Source organism: Xiphophorus hellerii, chromosome 1 (genome assembly GCF_003331165.1).
Source record: "Xiphophorus hellerii strain 12219 chromosome 1, Xiphophorus_hellerii-4.1, whole genome shotgun sequence".
Classification (NCBI taxonomy): domain Eukaryota; kingdom Metazoa; phylum Chordata; class Actinopteri; order Cyprinodontiformes; family Poeciliidae; genus Xiphophorus; species Xiphophorus hellerii.
The window spans coordinates 11,224,588-11,242,583 of record NC_045672.1 but is presented as its reverse complement, the minus strand read 5'-3'; the positions used below and the strand labels follow the sequence as shown (position 1 = coordinate 11,242,583).

Below are 17,996 nucleotides of genomic sequence, written 5' to 3'. Positions count from 1 at the left end.
CGTCGGTCGGGCCTGCAATCTGACAGGACTGATAGGCGTCGGTAGGGCCTGCAGTCTGACGGGACTGATAGGCGTCGGTAGGGCCTGCAGTCTGACAAGATTGATAGGCGTCGGTAGGGCCTGCAGTCTGCCGAAACTGATAGGCGTCAGTCGGGCCTGCAGCCTGACGAGACTGATAGGCGTGGGTCGGGGCCTGCAGTCTGCCGAACTGATAGGCGTCAGTCAGGGCCTGCAGTCTGACGAGACTGATAGGCGATAGGGCCCACACGCTGGCGGGACTGATGGCGAAGCAGCGTGATGGACTGCGAGGCCAAGCCGGCAGGGCTGAGGGCCTGTTGGGCCCTGCTAGCTTCCCTAGGTGTGAAATAAATGTTAGAGGTGACTGAAGCGGCCTCTCGGAATGAACAGCCAGATGCAGGGAGTTCCGAACGGGTGCAGTTTAATCTTGACCTTTCTTGTCAGACACCGTGAAAACTGTAGCATAAATAAAGGATACGTAAAGTATAAATAAACATAAATGTTCACAAAACACAATTGCGCACATTCCTACCTCATTCTGCTTTCCAAGAGCGCTATTTTACAATTTTTCTTTTTCTTCAGGCTCTAACGCTGACTCTGCGTGGTTAGCGAAACAGGAAGTGCCTAACACAAAATACGCAAAGAAGAAATCTACCGCTCTTCAAAATAAAGCACAAATCAACCACTAAGTATCACTGTGGGACCAATGAACAAAAAGAAGAATTTCACCATTTAGTAGCTATTTACGGTGACTAGGGCTCCACCACCAGTAATTTGGAGAGATGCTCACCTGCAGACATTGCATGTGGAGCTTCGAGCACAGCTGAAAGATTTGGTAGGATATAGGATGAGAAGGCCGGGGATGACCAGCGGCCGAGCTGAAGGAGAGAAGCTGAAGGGACGCCTGACGATGGCGATGTGGCAACGCCTATTCTAAAAGAATGGCCCGAGAAGTGGCAAGGGGGAGGATCTCAGCTGAGATCAGTCTGAGGTGGCAGATGAAACGGGCAGCGGTTGAAGTGGTCAGGGAAGAATTTAGTATTGAGTTAGATAGTCTCTAACTGATTGAATACTTTAGATGCAGTGTGAACTCACTCCGTATCTGAAATCCATAGAAGGCTAGGAGGAAAGCGCATGAGTGGAGCTCTGATGTAGGGGACGAAGGCGCCGGATTGGTGTGCAGTGATAAGATTCCCAAGTGATGGGAATGAGATGGGTTTCCAGCTATCAGGATTAGAGGAGCTATGCTTAGAAATCCCTTGATAAGAAATTCACAGCGGGGTTCGACTAGACTAGATGACCAGACTAGACTAGATGATGTGGTAGGTTGCTAAAGCTTAGCGTGAAAGTTGCTTCCAGCGAGCAGACTGCGGATGTAGGAAAGAACTGAAGAAGGGAAGCTGTAGGAATGCTTTGCACGGAGGCAGATGTGGGAGTTATAACTGGACCTGGAGGGACAGACTGGCTGCCTGTGATCTGCTGTAATATGATTAAGTTGAACGGATATACGAATCCTGCTTAACTAATTAATTAATTAATGCAACTACGGATGAATGCGTGGATGTAATTCTCGAAATCCTGGAGTGTTTTTATCTTATGCTGGGGGCAATGAGACGAAGTTGGATCGCTAAATAATGGGGGCCTGTAAATCCCCCAAAAGCTCTTTAGAGAACGCAAGGAAAAGGGTAGAACAAGTCAGGATTCCTACTGCGCGGTAGACTAGAGCACGTACACGAGACCGAGAGTCAACGTCGGGCCGGAGTTTAGTTTCCTGCCAATGAGGATCGCCATATGTCCTGCTCCAACGACCGACAGAAAGGGATTACCGAAACGCTTTTAGGTAATCGGCCACATAACAGGGAAGTTAGATCTTCGTGAGTCATATTGCCAGCGACGGTCCGGCTTGGTGGTAAGCAGTCGGATTATCGGGGAACGGGAGGCTTGTTTTATACGAGCGAGCTTTGTGGTCGGCTACGACTAGCTCCAGCGGTAATTACTGACCATTCATTTACCAGAAGAACGTTGGCTGGTTTTATCCCGTCGCGTGTATCGAACTGACGGCTGTACAGATGACGCTGACCACCTAGCGCGCATGTCTGCGTACTAACTGTTTGTATGCCTCCTTGATATGGGTCGGAACCAATGGATGACGAGGAAAGAAAGCTGTCAGAGCGAGCGGCGTTGTGAACTATGAATCACTTGAAAGAGGACTCATGAAGTTCGTATCGCTGTGCAGGTGAAGCTGACTGTTCGAGGGTGGAGGTTAAGATTGACGACTGGAAAGTACGCAGATGAGATCCGGTCTGCCGGCTGCAATAAAGCTGCAAAATTAGAGAGCCTACGAGCGGCTTCTGATGATCAGACTACTCGGGGTGCGACATTGGCCCGACTGAGGGGGAAGGAGAACCATCCTCCCCGCTTTGTGCCAGGAGCGGCCCCGTGATTGATGGTGCTGCTAAGGTGTGTGTGCGTGACTGTTTCTCCCCGTGTATGTCGGCTGCCTGAGTGGCTTGTGTTCCTGATTGCTCAACTGAGATCGTCAAGCCATCTACGGTCAATGGCTGGGATTGCGGTTGTTGTGGATGCTGGACCTACTAATGAAGCCATTCGTGTGTTCCTGCAGCATTATTACGTTTCCACCTGGTTCACCAGATGATAAGCGTGGATCTAGGTAGGCTGCGTCTCTGCTCTCGGGTAATCTACCTGCTGGGTCCATAGTTAAGGTATCTTCTCTTTCAGACACCTGATGACTGCACCATTTTGGAGCTGCAGCGCTCGGACGCTCTGCCATCTGTGTGGATGGGCTGCTTGCATGGATCTGGAGTAGAAGGGGCAGCACGGCTTTTTTTTTTTTTTTTTTTTTCCCAGAAAAGAGAAATTGTAAATAAAAGATTGCCCATAACTCCGTTTGTTTTCAGGTGCGTTTTATATGGAACTTTAGGCGGATCCCCTCTACTAGTCATGAAAAGCTTAAAGAAAATGGTGCTGCGATTAGGAGACCAGCGGCAGCTGGGGCGGAGGCCAGAATGAGCTGAAATGCAAACTGGAACTACTGACAGAATTTGGAGCGATCTTAGCAACAGAGGGAAGAGAGGGCTACGGCGGCCTGAGCGGGGAACTAACATTACGAGCTAGTCGCGACCCTGGAAATGCCAAGACCGACCGGCGATAGGAGGCGTGGTAAACATGAGTTAAAGGCGCTGGTACGCTGACAGAGACGTAAAGCGAAGGGAGAATGAACGAGTCAGGAGCAGGTACGTCTTACCTAGATGACGCCCAATGGGCGCAGATGAAGCTGCGGGTTGATGAGGCTGACAAGCCAGCTGCGAGCCGAGATAGGTGGAGGTGGGCGTAGCGGTCTGATGCGACGTCCTCTCGGAGGTGAACTGGGAGAGACGATCGGGCAACGGATCGAGTCCATGGTGGGGCGAGCAGGAAGAGCCGACGTGCGTCGGTGCAGCCACGGCGGATCGTGGAGACAACCCGCGCTTGCTGCGGGGGACAGCGCCAATGAGCCGCAGCAGCCTATGGTGAGCCGGAGCGGGGAACCGGGCAGATAGCGGAGGACTGCGACGTCAACGAGGGGAGGACGGAAAATTCCGGCTCGTTGTCGCCGATGGAGGCCGAAGGAAGGCGTGATGAGGGCGGTTAGATTGGTGAGGAGTAGCGGGGAGTCGACAGGAGCGCAGCCGGCCGGTGAGGGACACTCCCTGGATCTGGGCGGACGGAAGGCAGCTGAAACTTGTTGACTGAATGTCTGAGAGGTAGGAGAAGCGTTCACGTAGGTTCGAAGCACGGCTGACGAGCAGGAAGACCCCAGGGTAGCTCGGACTTTTGAAGGTGTCTTTGGACGACGATTGGCTGGAGTGGCGTGAAGCTCCGGTCCGGATTGGCTGCGGTCGGGCGTAGTGATTAGATGATGTGGTGAAGCTGGTCGAGTCTCCCAGTTTGAATTTTCGCCAAGGCTCCATTATGAAAATATATTTCTTTGCAGACTTGAAGAGCACGAAACTGTGAAGATCACCCATCAACGATTTGAAAAAGGTAGTTTTATAATTTTTATTTTCATAAGGTTTTGGGAATTAAATGTTTTGTTGCAATTTTATAACCATTTTATCAGGCAAGCTTTATGTACAAATTACTACTTCTGCCAAAACTGACAGTAAATAAGACTCTATAATAACATTACACTTAGGAAATTCCTTAATCATGGGTACCAGAGTTTGTTTCAGAAGTGGGGTACCACTTCTGAAGAGTGGTACCCCATGAATGTTAACATTTAGAATTAAAATATGAACTGAAAGATGAGTCATTTAACAACGGTTAAGTTATTGCTTTTGCCACTGTAAAAGATTTATTTATTTATTTATTTATTTATTTATTTATTTCGAACAGACTTTAAAACAATCAAAAAGAAAATAAAATAAAATGGAATGAAACAAACTTAAGAAATAAAATATGAAACAAATTATTATGCCCATGTGACATGCAAAAAATTTTTTTTTTTTTTTTTTTTTATTTTCTGTTCGAAAAGGAGCAGGTAGAAGATACATCTTATAATGTCCTGCCCCTTTCCTACTTGTCAATGTATTTTCAATGAACTGTCATAACATCAAAAAGAGAAATTTTTCCATTTTTTCATCATGTATAACTATACAAAATTATTTTAAGTACTATTTATATCATCAATTACATTATAGCCTATTGGATATTAAACATCTTATACAGCATATTTTGAAATGAGCTCTGCTTTAATCAGCTTTTTAAATTGGTTTACATTTGTAATTTGTTTTAACTCATCATTCAATCCATTCCAGACATTTACTCCACACACAGATAAACAAAAACTCTTCCTGGTTGTTCTAATATGTTGTTTTTTAAAATATCCTTCACCTCTTAGATAATAACCACCCTCTCTGTCAGCAAACATTTCCTGTATACTGTGTGGAAGTTTTTGATGTCTGACCTTAAACATGAATTGTGTAGTTTTAAATGTTACCAGGTCCCAGAATTTCAGTATATTTGATTTAATAAATAACTGGTTTGTGTGTTCCCAGTATCCCACTTTATGTAATATTCAGATGGATTGTTTTTGTAAGAGGTATAATGGCTGTAAATTTGTTTTGTATGTATTCCCCCAGACTTCCACACAATATGTCAGATGTGGTGCAATGAGTGTGTTATATAGAATAAACAAAGATTTATAGTCTAGTACGAAGTTAATTCTTCTTATAACAGCAACACTCTTGGCTATTTTAGATTTTACTTGTCCGATGTGTGATTTCCAGCTGAATTTATTATCTAATATGACACCCAAGAATTTTATTTCATGTACTTCTTCTAAATTAACACTGTCAATTGATATTTTAATTGGATTATTTTCCTGTTTTTTATTGTTTCCGAATATCATAAATTTGGTTTTATCTAAATTTACAAATAATTTATTGTTTTTGAGCCAATGCTGTAATTTTTCTATTTCTGTGTTGATCACTTTAGAGAGTTGTTGAATGTTTTCTCCGGTACAGAAGATACTTGTATCATCTGCAAATATAATGTATTTTATAAGATTTGATATTTTGACTATGTCATTTATATACAAAATGAACAATTTGGGTCCCAAAACTGATCCCTGCGGAACTCCACAAGTTATGTTGAGTACGTCTGATTTCTGACCATCTAATTCTACAAATTGTTTCCTTTCTCCAATGTAGCTCCTAATCCAGTTTAATGGCACCCCTCTAATGCCATACCTTTCCAGTTTTTTTAATAACATGTCATGATTGATGGTATCAAAAGCTTTTTTGAGATCCAGAAATACACCAATTGCAAATTTCTTTTTATCCATATTGTCTATAATTTCTTCTGTTAATGCCATCAGTGCCATCGAAGTTGATCTTTTTTCTCTAAAACCATACTGACAATCAGTCAGAATGTTTTGCTTTTCAATGAAATTATCTAACCTTTTACTAAAAACTTTTTCTAGTATTTTTGAAAATTGACAGAGAAGAGACACTGGTCTATAGTTACTAATTATATTCTTATCTCCAGATTTAAATAGAGGAATAACCTTCGCTATTTTCATTGCATTTGGAAATGTTCCAGATATGAATGACAAGTTGCAGATGTAAGTTAGAGGATCTGCCACATCATCAATTATCTGTTTTATAAGTGACATGTTAATGTCCTTCCAGTCCATTGATTTTTTATTGTTGCATTGATTAACTATTTCCTTAATTTCAATTTTGTCTACTGGTTTCAGGTACATAGATGATGTATTTTGTTTAATACATATTTCCGATGAATCCACATCCAGTGGGTTTGATTTATTTATTTGTTCTGCTAACGTAGGCCCTACATTTACAAAATATTCATTAAATCCATTTACTATCCCAACTTTTTCATTCAGGGTTTTATCATTATAAATAATATATTTAGGGTGAGTAGTATTAGAAGAATTTTTTCTTATCAAGCTATGTAAAGTTTTCCAAATTCCTTTAATGTTTAGTTTATTATTTTCTAAGATCTAAGATCTAATCGATAATGCTTTAAATGACACTAAGGCAATTATAAATGAGTTTAACATTAATTTTGTCAATGTGCTTTCAAATTTGTCTGGAGAAATTAAGCGATCTGTAGAAAAAAGCAATTTTAAGTAGATTTATAGAAACAAATGCAATATTTCTCAGTGGCGTGTGCAAGAGTGACATGATGCAAGTTATAAATTTTCAAAATAAAGAAATCCCTTGACACAAATCAGTGTTGAAACAATCTTTAAATTTATAATCAAAATTGAATTATTTTCTAGATTTTGCTAATTACGTACTTAATCAAGTATTTTTTTTATTTATATACTTGTTGCCAATATTTGAATAAGCAGTGCACTGAGTAATAACTGGATAACCAGTTGCATTAGTATCATAAAAACTGTGACATCTGAGACATATACATTTATTTTATGATTCAGGGATGTTGTCTTTACTCAGGTTGTTTGGTTGTTGCACTTCTTGTGAAATATAAATTTTAATTCCATACTAATTTTACATTCTGAAAACTCAATTTGTCCTTGCTTATCACCTTTTAAATTTCAACTAACACATAAAGTACCTTTAATAGTAAAATTCTTATGATTAATTATTGTGTTAAATAAAAAAGCATTTGGCAAAGACAAAATTATATTTCAGTCTTTAGACAAGTATTCTATCATTCCTTAGTAAATAGCCATCTGAAAGTGTGCTTTGTTTGTGTTTTTACAGATTTAAAAAAATGGATTATTATTGTAGTTCTCGGACAAAAAGAAGACGAATTAAAGCCAAAGTTTCTGAGCATTTAAAGTTTTTGGAAGACTTCAAGGTCAAAAGTGGCACATTTTCTGATTTGGATTATGCTTCGGAAGTGGACAACCAGATTTCCAGTGAAGAGTGGAACTTTGAAGCTCATTTGAGTGAAAAAGAGACTGATGCAGAATTTGAAGATGAACATGAAGAACAACGAGTTGCTGGAAGAAAATTTACTGCCAGTAGCATTGAAATAGATTTGAACAGCACGTCTGAAGAAATTGATCGCACACGTACACTTAAAGTAAAGCTTGCTGATTGGGCAGCAAATCGAAATATCTCACACAGTGCATTGACAGAGCTGCTACATATTTTAGTGCACTATGGTTTGGATTTACCCAAGGATTCTAGAAGTCTTTTGTCAACTCCCAAAACCTTTGAAGTGAAAGAAATGGGACATGGTATTTACCATCATTTTGGACTGGCTAAGACACTAACTTCACAGCTTTTAAATGACTCTCATCTTTCAGTTGATACGTTGACTCTCCGGGTGAACATTGATGGCTTACCACTCTTCAAAAGTTCAAAAATGGAGTTGTGGCCTATTTTGGCCATGATTAAGGAATTTCCAAAATCTGGTGTGTTTATCATTGGCTTGTATGCAGGTGTGGCCAAGCCCGACTCTGTCACGAAATACCTGAAAGAGTTTATTGAAGACCTGAAGTCAATAACTCAAGAGGGTTTGAATTACAGAGGAAAACATTTTAATGTTGCACTTCCAGATGCCTTCATCTGTGATGCACCTGCTCGGGCATTTTTGAAATGTATCAAAGGTCATTCTGGCTACAGCTCTTGTGAACGCTGTGTAGAGCATGGAATTTACATGGATAAGAAGGTTGTGTTTCCTGATTACACAGCACCTCTACGAACAGATGAAACTTTTGAACTTTTGACAGATGAAGACCACCATCATGGAGTTTCACCCTTGCAGCAGCTTGGTGTAGGAATAGTGTCAAGCTTTGTGCTTGACTATATGCATCTGATTTGTTTAGGACATGTTAAAAAAGTTATAAGTTTGTGGATCAAAGGACCTTTAAGGTGTCGTCTGTCTGCAGTTACCATTTCAATTATTTCTAATCACTTGAAATCAGTGAGAGATCACCTTCCTAAAAATTTTTCTAGAAAACCACGTTCACTGATGAAGTACAGTCAATGGAAGGCAACAGAATTCAGACAATTTCTGTTGTACACTGGCCCAGTGGTTCTTCAAGGACGACTATCAGCACAAATGTACAACAACTTTATGTTGCTCTCAATAGCAATGTCAATTCTTCTCAGTCCTGTTTTGTGCTGTAAATACTGTGGCTATGCTGGAAAACTGTTGAAGTGTTATGTTACCAATTTTGCGAAGTTGTATGGAACAGAACACTTGGTCTACAACACCCACTGTCTCATACATTTAGTTGATGATGCCAGAAAATATGGTGCCTTGGACAATATTTCATGTTTTCCCTTTGAAAATTATCTTGGGACATTGAAGCGACTTGTACGAAGACCCCAAAACCCTCTCCAACAAGTCGTCTGGCGTTTAGCTGAAAAACCCATTCTGGGAGAAGATGGAAGACAGAGTAAAGCTCAAATTCCACATTCATGTGGTCCAACTCTCCCAGACTTTCCTGCTCACATGCAGTTCAGGCAGTACAGACATGAGGGAACTGTCATATCATGTTGTGTAGGAGATAACTGTTTTGATGTTGAGGGCAGAGTTGCTGTAATAAGGAATATAATACAGTTGTTATCTGGAGCCATGTACACTGTGTGTCAATTTTATGAACAACAAGACTGTTTCTGCAGATACCCTATTGATTCATCTTGTCTAGGAATCAGAACTATGACACAACTTTCTGACCATCTTTATGGTGTACCGGTGACAAGCCTGACAAAAAAACTGGTAGTCCTTCCTTTGCGGAACGGTCATGTTGTTTTTCCTCAGTTACATGACCACTAATTTACTTAATATGAACTTCCAGCATGTCCTTCAGCGTCGTGGAATTCATTGAAGAATCAACAGAGGGAAAGAAGTTGGTGGCTATTATCCCATCATGTTGGTTTACAGATGAAAACAAGGTTCAGTGCTTCTGGCCAGCAGGTGTTGGTATAAATGTCACTAAAGCAGTAAAGCAACAACTACAGCCAGATGCTTCATGGAAGATATGCTGTGTGCGTGTTCTTGGAAATGCAGGTGACAAACATTTACTTGTATGAAAATTTTGAAAACGTGAGCTTTAGATTTACAAATGTGTTAATCCTTTTTTAAAAAAATTATTTTCTAAAGACTGCTATGGAGAAGCACGACGAAAGCTTGCAAGGGCAGAAGCAACATCAGATCTTCAAACAGATAATGATATCCCAGAAAAGCGACGTAGAAGGTAGTGTGGAACAGGGACTTATGTAACACACAACTCTAAACCTTCTGTCTTCCTAGTTGTCATTTGAGCCGCTCTCAATCCCTTTACCCATTTGGTTCTCTTTGCTTTACTTTTTTTCTCATCCTTCAGGACTTAAAGGAACAACATATTTGTAAGAATGGAAAATTACACAGGAAAAAATGCTAATACTTGTGAGCTTTACTATAGATTTTGCCACATTCCTACTTTAAATGAACTAGATTACTGTTTTTTTAACCATATTGGTTGTCATAGGTTCCACTGTAACGTTTTATCTTTTGGATCTTATTTCTGTATTTCTCAGTTAACTTGAAATAAAATAGTTAAATTGCTCACTAGACTGTAGCCTTTTTGGTTTTTTTTGTTTTTTTTTTACCAACTTTTACCACTTGTTAAATTCTGATTTATCATTTCAGATCCTCCCACAAATGGGGCACATTTTCTTCAAGTGAAGACGGTGTGGACTCCTCAGAGAATGAAGTTCCACCTTCTCCTCGCTTGGAACTTACCACAGTTGGATCTGCCTCAAAAGTGTGTAGTCTCGGTGTGTCCAGAAAGAGAAGCCCCAGCACAACTCCAAATCTGAGAAACGCAACTGCAAGTCTTTCTATGAGTCCTGGGACTTCTTTGAGCAGCTCCAGCTTGGGAGAGGCTATGTTTACTAGGCTGGTTACACTTCTTGAGGAGGTTAGAGAAACACAAAAACTACACGGACAGTTGTTGAGTACCTTGCTGAGACAGAAATCTGCTTCACCACCGGTTGAACCACCTGAAGGAGCTGTTTTTCCAATGTGTACAATCAATGATGTCCTGGGCATGAATGAGAAGCTGGGTGACTCAGACTTCATGTCTGGAGTTGTAAGTTAAAATTTTGTTCCTTAAAAATTAACATTAAATTAGCCCCATTGCAGTAAGCAATTAACTAATGACATGATAAATTAAAACAAATTCCCATAATTTATAATTTTTCTGTTTCTACTAAAAACTGCTTGACAAGTATTCAGTCTGGTGTTTAGGTCTCAACTTGCCATTTTTTGAAGTACACATTTGTTTACAAAGACTTCATAATTGGATATTTAAATTGTCTTCCAGTTGCAATGCTCATTGTTCATTAGAATTCAAAGTTTATCAATCTTTGAGAATGTGTTCTTACTATTATATTATTTGAAAATGGTTGTAAAACATTTAATCACAGTAACTTCTGGGAATTTATTGTCCAGAAAAATTTATTGTGACAGGCCTCCCTTAAATTGATGCATAAATTAATTGGCATTTTGTCCATGTATAAAATTAAGCATATAAGCTATATATGTGTGAAACAATAACAAATCAATTAATAAAAACTAAATTGCATCCTGATTTTCAAATGTTGTCTTGCAATTGTCATTATATTTAAGGTTGCCATGGTTGCAGAAATTGGAGGAGCATCCTTGGATGACGCGATACGACGGGCTATGCGATTCCTGATGTCCCATGAAGTAGCAGTCCAGTTCAACCTGTTTGGCCGACATGGGAAACACCAGTTCCGGGACCTGCGTCTCTTTGATGTTGTGAATGGTAAATATCAGTTTTTATGGTCAGAGTAACTTTTCTTTTCACTTTTTTTCCTTAAACATTTGTTAATTTATTTTGTTTGTCATATGCCTTGTGTTTATTTGTAGTAATCTTTTGGTTTTATTCACATAGTGTTCTTTCACTCAAGAACTTTTGATAGCTGACAAAAATTTTAAATGATATTTGTATTTCAAACAATACAAAATAACTATAGAACCTTTCTTATATCAGTAGAAGAAAGATATAGATGGATATTTTCAATTTGAACTAAGAATCTAGTGTGTGTTCATAATAATAAAGACTCGAGTGCTTTTATTTTGGCAGATCTTTGCAAGCATTTTTGCCCCATGAAGGGGGAGAGGCAAATGTCATGAATGTTACATTGTACTAAAGTAAAACGCTAATACAGTTTCTACCTTTGCTTGTTATTTTAGGGGCACTGTAGGAGCCATTTATCCTTTTCTGTGTTTATCGCCACCAGGGGGCGAATTTCATTTTGAGTTCTGTGTGTCTGATGGGGGATGGGTATTTAAGGTCAACGGTGATTCTGTTCAGGTGTTGTTAGTGGGAAGAGGCAACAGTTTTCCACTGTGTTTGGTTTAGGTTTTGAGGTCGAATTTACGTGTAGCTACATTGAAGTAGCAAACAATGGACATTGTTCTGTTCAATAAATGACCTTTTTATAAGTCAAACTAAAGATCGGCCTGATGAATCTCTACTGAACGCACGTAAGAACAACGCCTTCAAGCACAACAACCAGTAGCCTAAAATATAGGATTTTAGCCGCTACAGGCACTTAAAAGAAATGGTTCCATCGTTGGACTCACACATAAAGATGTGGAAAAGGCACTCTGAGTGGTTCACTGGAGCCCGTGACAGAGGTGGGAGAGTTAGAGCAAGTAGGGAGGCTGCCAGTTCTCACTCTGGTGGGCAGGTCTTCCAAGAAGGACAGTTACAATAATATGCGAGCTTTCAAGTGTAAGCATGCATGCAGGTTATTCTAAAAGGTTTTGTGAAAGGTGTGTGTATGTACCAGTAAACAAGTTTGTTGTTCAAAAATGCCATGTGAACAATTTTGTAGATTTAAATTTTTGTTGTTGTTGTTTAAGAGCGCCATTTGTGCTTGTGGCACCGTTTGCTTTGTTAATTAAGTTCTAATAATTGCTGAGGTATAAAATGACTTCTGATTACAAAATAAAAAGCCTTGACCAAAGGAAATTTCTTTTTTTCTCTTTAAACAAATTTTGTGATAAAGCGTTTTAGGACTTTGGTTTGTTTAAAACTGCATATCTATGAATGTTATTCATTTCAAGGTTAGGTGAGAACAACCCCATTGTTCCTATAAGGATTAAGGCATCTGGCTCCCACTGAAAACCCAGTCAGGGCCTGTAAACCATTATGGGCTAAAGCATATGGGCCCATCATGGAAAATGTGGAACTACTAATTTGTTACCCATATTCTAGCCCAGTTCAGACCCAATTGGGGCCCAGGTAAATATTCCTGAAAGCACCCTAGTGGGCCACAGATGGGCCTCGTGTAAGTTAACCATCTGGGCCCCACTGAAGACCCAGTCAGAGCCCATTAAAATCTACCTGGGCAAACCCATGTGGGGCCACCATGGAAACCGTGGACAAACCCTTTTGGGACCCATACGACAGCCCTCTTTTATCCCATATGGGGCCCACCTAGGTATACTGGCTGGGAAACAGCGTTCTTTTCTTTGTCGAGGTTTGAGCACAATTCAGCTTCTTCTGAGATGAGAACCGTTGAACGAACTTGTTCAAAACAGCTTTCAGGCGCCAGGTAAGCGGACCAATCAGAGAGCAGAACAGACCGCGCTGTCCAGCGAATGGGAGAAGTTGAGCACAACGCGGTGATCTCCGTCTTTCTTGCAGTAGCCGAACTTTGAGCTTATAATGGCAACGGTGAAGGTAAAAAAATCCAGTGTTAGCAAAAAAAATAAATAAAAATAAAATACATGTACCAATAAGCAAGTACATGACTTCCTTGTTGATTCAGGTGTTTCCTCCACGTTAGTCGTGAAATATGAAGAAATGATCCAATCAAAATTGACAAAGAACAAGTAAATGAATTAAAGAGGAAATGACAATCTAAAGAAGTGGGAAAACACAAGTGAATATAAATAGATAACTAGTAAACAAAATTGGAAGTAAACAATGTGGAATCATAATTACGTAATTCCACATTAATTTCCAAATCTATTAATTTATTCATTTATTTCATTGTCCATCCATCCATCCATCTTCCACTTATCTGGAGTTGGGGCAACAGCTTAAACAGGGAAGCCCAAACTTACTTCTCCCTAGTAAAAAAAAAAAAAGGTAAGCTAGCTTCCAATTCATTTGGATTTAATAATCACAGAATGTAAATGTTAGTTTTTCACTGCTGAAATGTAAAAATGTTGTGAAGGATACAACTTTTTCCATTAAAAATACAAAATGTGTGTTTTCCACAACAAAATACAATATTATTTGCAATTTTCTATTTTAAAATTTACAATAATTTTCGGTTCTACATTATACAACATCATACTGTTAAATGAACAAAATATCATTGTGTTTTTCTTTACAAAATTTTTCTGTCATGATTTCACAGATTTTTACTGTTTATTTTACAGACTTTTTTTTTAACAGTGTTCACTTGCAGTAGTCCATCACCTCCAGCGTGACTTCTTCAGGAGTCTAACCACAGACTGCCTCCTGTGGAGCAGAGCCCTGCTTTTAAAGCCACAGGCTCCGCCCACAGACAATCCAAACTAGCAAAAATACTAATTACTTCTAACTCAAATCAGAAGTTTGATTCTGATTTGAATCAAACTTCAAATCAGTTTGAAGTTTGTAAAGTATACAAAATAATAATAATAATAATAATAATAGAAAAAAAAATAAAATAAAATAAACTTGCAAACAAAATACAATACTCAGTTTAATAGACAACACCCAGTGCGCTCTGATGACATCACCTCCTCATGTGACTCCCTCCCGGCACGCCACAATCCGGAAACACCCTACTTGAAAACAGAACCGGGAAAACGTTTAATGCTAAAAATAGGTTAGAATGAATGTTTAACTGAAGCAGGAACACCGCGTGTGCACCCACGATGAACCGCCCCAGTCCAAGCTGCAACAAAAGTAAGTTAGTGATTGTGTACGTGTGTGCGGGCATGCTGACAAGGACTCTAAGTCCCAGCTCGTGACGGCTCCTCCATCACAGAATATATTTATTTTTTATTGTTTCAGACAGGCGGCTCTTCAGGAGGAGAGGCCTCAGCTCCCGGTTTGGATGCAGCTTCCCAGAATCTAAGTATTTCTCAGTGCTGCGCTGATAGAGAGGTATATAGGACCCCTTCTGTCAAATTTTAATCGGAGTTTGATTGATGAGTGATTTATGACCCTAATCATTAATTGATTTTAATTTCCGGTCACATGATGCCCCTCCCCCCATCCCCAAACCCCATCCGATATTCCTTCACCTTCTGACCTCTGTGTTTTAAAATAATATAATTAAAGAATGAATAAACATTATGAGTTTTAAGAGAAATACAATAAGTGTTAGATGATTGAGAATAATTTCGGAAAACAAATTTTCAGTACAACTTAAAACACCAGCTCACAGACCTCAACCGTCTGGATGGGCTTTGGTCACCATGCTTATTGATTATCAGCTATCAGCTCTCAGGATCTGCAGCACTCCATCTGTGTGCCAGTGGCACATGTGACCACTTGTGAGCAAATTAAAGTACAGTACAATTAGAGCACAAAAAAACAATAAGTGATCGTCAGTATCAAGATTAATACATAGATTGTCACCTTTCCTAGATAAGTTTAGATTTATCCATGCCATCTGTGTGTGTGCGTGTGTTTGTGTGTGTGTAGGACATAAGGACTCCTGCCCTCTTACTCTGGATGTGTGTGTGTGTGTGTGTGTGTGGGTGCAGGGCTGACCCCAGCCCCTGCCATCTGTGTGTGCGCACCCGTAAGACTGAACACAGACCTCTACAGAAAGCCTAGAGTTTTAACTGTTTTACTGCTTTATTTTATGGTAGAACGATTAGTCAGTGCTGACTATGAGTTTGTGATTTCCTTCATCACTTAAATTTTAAACTCTTATAGATTTTTTTTCTGTAACACTAGCTAGTGTGAAACATTTCAGTAAATGTTCATTTGTACACGTACTTCTGAAGAACATGTGACAGACAGTAAACAGGCCTAAGTGAGGCTGCTCAAATTTAACTTTTATCTTTCCGCAGTTAAAGAATTTGTCCAGACTTTGTCCTGGCATCATTGTGAATGATTTTGTTCAGGGTTTTTTTTCACGCTGTTGAATCAACACTTATCTTCCCACTGCTTCATATTTTCTCCAAAATAGTAAATCTTGGTTTAAATACATTTGAAACTCTATTTTCTGTAACACTTGCAGTTAGTAAAAGTTCCTCATCTGTAAATTTATTTCTGAAGAATATCTGACAGGGACTAAACAGGCCTCGGGGAGGATACTTATATGTATCTTCCAGCTTTCCCTACAGTTGAAATTTTTCATTACTAAAACTTTTAAATGATCAATGTGAACCATCAGTCTGTATTAAAATAGTTAATATAATTCATATTATTTATTTAGATTTGATGTTTTAATGTGTGCCCTTGGATTTCTATTGATTTATTGAATGTGTAAATATTTATCAAACTGAATGGCCATTCAGTTTGAAATAGTTTTTTTCTTTTGGTGTTTGTTGCACAAATTCAAATATATGCCGGCTATCAACCAACAATTTAATCAGTGAATTTGTGTTTTTTCTTAAATACTCCCTCTCACCGAGACTTACTTACATCTTCTGACAACTAGCCCCACTTATAATAACATTGACTAAGTTTGCTATTGGTACACTTTACCTAAAAATAAAAATTAAACATACTCACTACACAACCAAGCTCCAAGAGTTGCTCACAACATGGTGAATTGTTCTGTTACCTTTAAAATGATCTGCAGCTTTTGTTCCTTGGTCCTAATGATGCTGTTCACTAATGTTCTCTAACAGACAGTTCAACACCTCTTGTAATTGATAAGCTTATAAATGATCAATGCGAAGCATCAGTATGCGCTAAAGAAGATCATATCAGTCAGATTAAGTAAAATATCATTATACTCAAAGCAATCAAAATTATATTTCTCTGAAAGGTCTTTTTTCCTTTTCAGAGAGTTTAGACTGTATGAAAGGAATCAGTGAAATATACTATGAAATATTTTATCTGCTGCATCCCGATAATAAAACTTCAATTGTGAATTGAATGATTACATTGCATCTAGATACAAAAGAATCAACCGTTAATTAGTAATCATACTGACTAACAAGATCTGATCAAACAAGAAACTTGACAACCTCAAGGGATTTCTCACATTGGAGAATAAACCGTCTGACTTTCTTTAGCCACTAAATTTAACCATACCAAAGTTTTGCCTTGGAGCAAACAGGTACTGAGTTTGAAGCGGATCAGATGCCTTCAGCCATCTGCTAAAGCTAGACTCCGGCCTTCCTCACTGTAAAATAAAACATTAGACTTAAAAAAAGTTCAAGCGAACATCACTTAATTATCATCGACTTGTTGTTTGTACTCATCTTAAACAAGTGGCAGGAACATTTGGATATATATATAAAAAAAGCTTTATAAGTTAATCTATTTAAGTTGAGTCCGTGCAACAAGTAAAATAAAATAAAAAGTGAACTATAGGAAAGTAGTGAGGATTTAGGGTGGTAAAAGTTGAACATTTTAACATGTCCAGACACTACACCATTTCTGCTCAAGCAAACCAAAAGGTTTTGAACAGAACAACCATGTCAAATAATGAGACCGTGAATCTTTAATCTATGTAGCAAATATATTGCTGCTGCTGCTGTAAGCAGAAAATAAAATAAGTTTTGCGGAGAATAATATTTTGGATGAGTTTAAGAATATTGTTTGCCAAAATCACACGGTGTAACTACACTTGTCTTTTATAAGTTGCAGTAATTGAATCTTTTTGAGGCAATTGGTTTGCATAAATTAAAGTAAATACGACCTATTTTCCTGCTCCACATACTTAGCTAGCAATTTGCCAGTTAGCTTCCCAGTCTGAACTTCTGGGCAATGTCTTGATTCAGTCAAATCTTCTGTCCTGTATCTCCTGAACTCTGATATTCTACTATATCCACTCTGTGATTGTTCTGCTTGCTGGTCTTCATCATGCTTTGAATGGAGTATCTGGTTTCTCTTACTTTAACCCGCCCAACTTGCACCTGATTCCCTTTTGTTTCCCTCCCAGTGAGGCGGTGCTTCACAAAGCAAACCGTTTGTCAAACTGTTGATCTGCCTCATGGTTGTTTTAGAAGATATGGTGACTGAGTTTTAGACAGTACTAGCCGGCTCATGGAGCTTGTTTTTATTAGATGCCAGTCCTAAAAGTACATATCTTTAAAATATGAATAAATACGTACAATTCCATAATTATTTATTTCAGCGGCTATAGAAGTTTTGTAATAATGCAATTCAGGGATTTTACATTTTCTGGACTAAAGGAGGATTTCAGTTCAACACCTGTGGTTTCTTAATGTAAGTTTTCTGCTACTGGACAAGAAACAGGGTTAAAAGAGGATTTAGAAAGAAAAATACAAAGATGATAGTTGTTTTTACCGAGAGCAAGGCTGTG

General features: G+C 39.0%; 1 long non-coding RNA gene across 3 annotated transcripts; it reads left to right on the top strand.

Annotated features, from left to right (window-relative positions):
- The first annotated feature begins 3,998 nt into the window (after positions 1–3,998).
- LOC116725529 (uncharacterized) lies at positions 3,999–10,368 on the top strand. Of its 3 annotated transcripts, XR_004340418.1 has the most exons (4): positions 3,999–4,062; positions 9,469–9,534; positions 9,628–9,721; positions 10,156–10,368. It is a non-coding gene; the product is annotated as an uncharacterized LOC116725529 (long non-coding RNA). The 3 variants fall into 3 exon arrangements; XR_004340415.1 differs by lacking the exon at positions 10,156–10,368 and having other exon boundaries at positions 9,628–10,025; XR_004340417.1 differs by lacking the exon at positions 10,156–10,368 and having other exon boundaries at positions 4,006–4,062; positions 9,466–9,534; positions 9,628–10,025.
- The last annotated feature ends 7,628 nt before the right edge of the window (positions 10,369–17,996 follow it).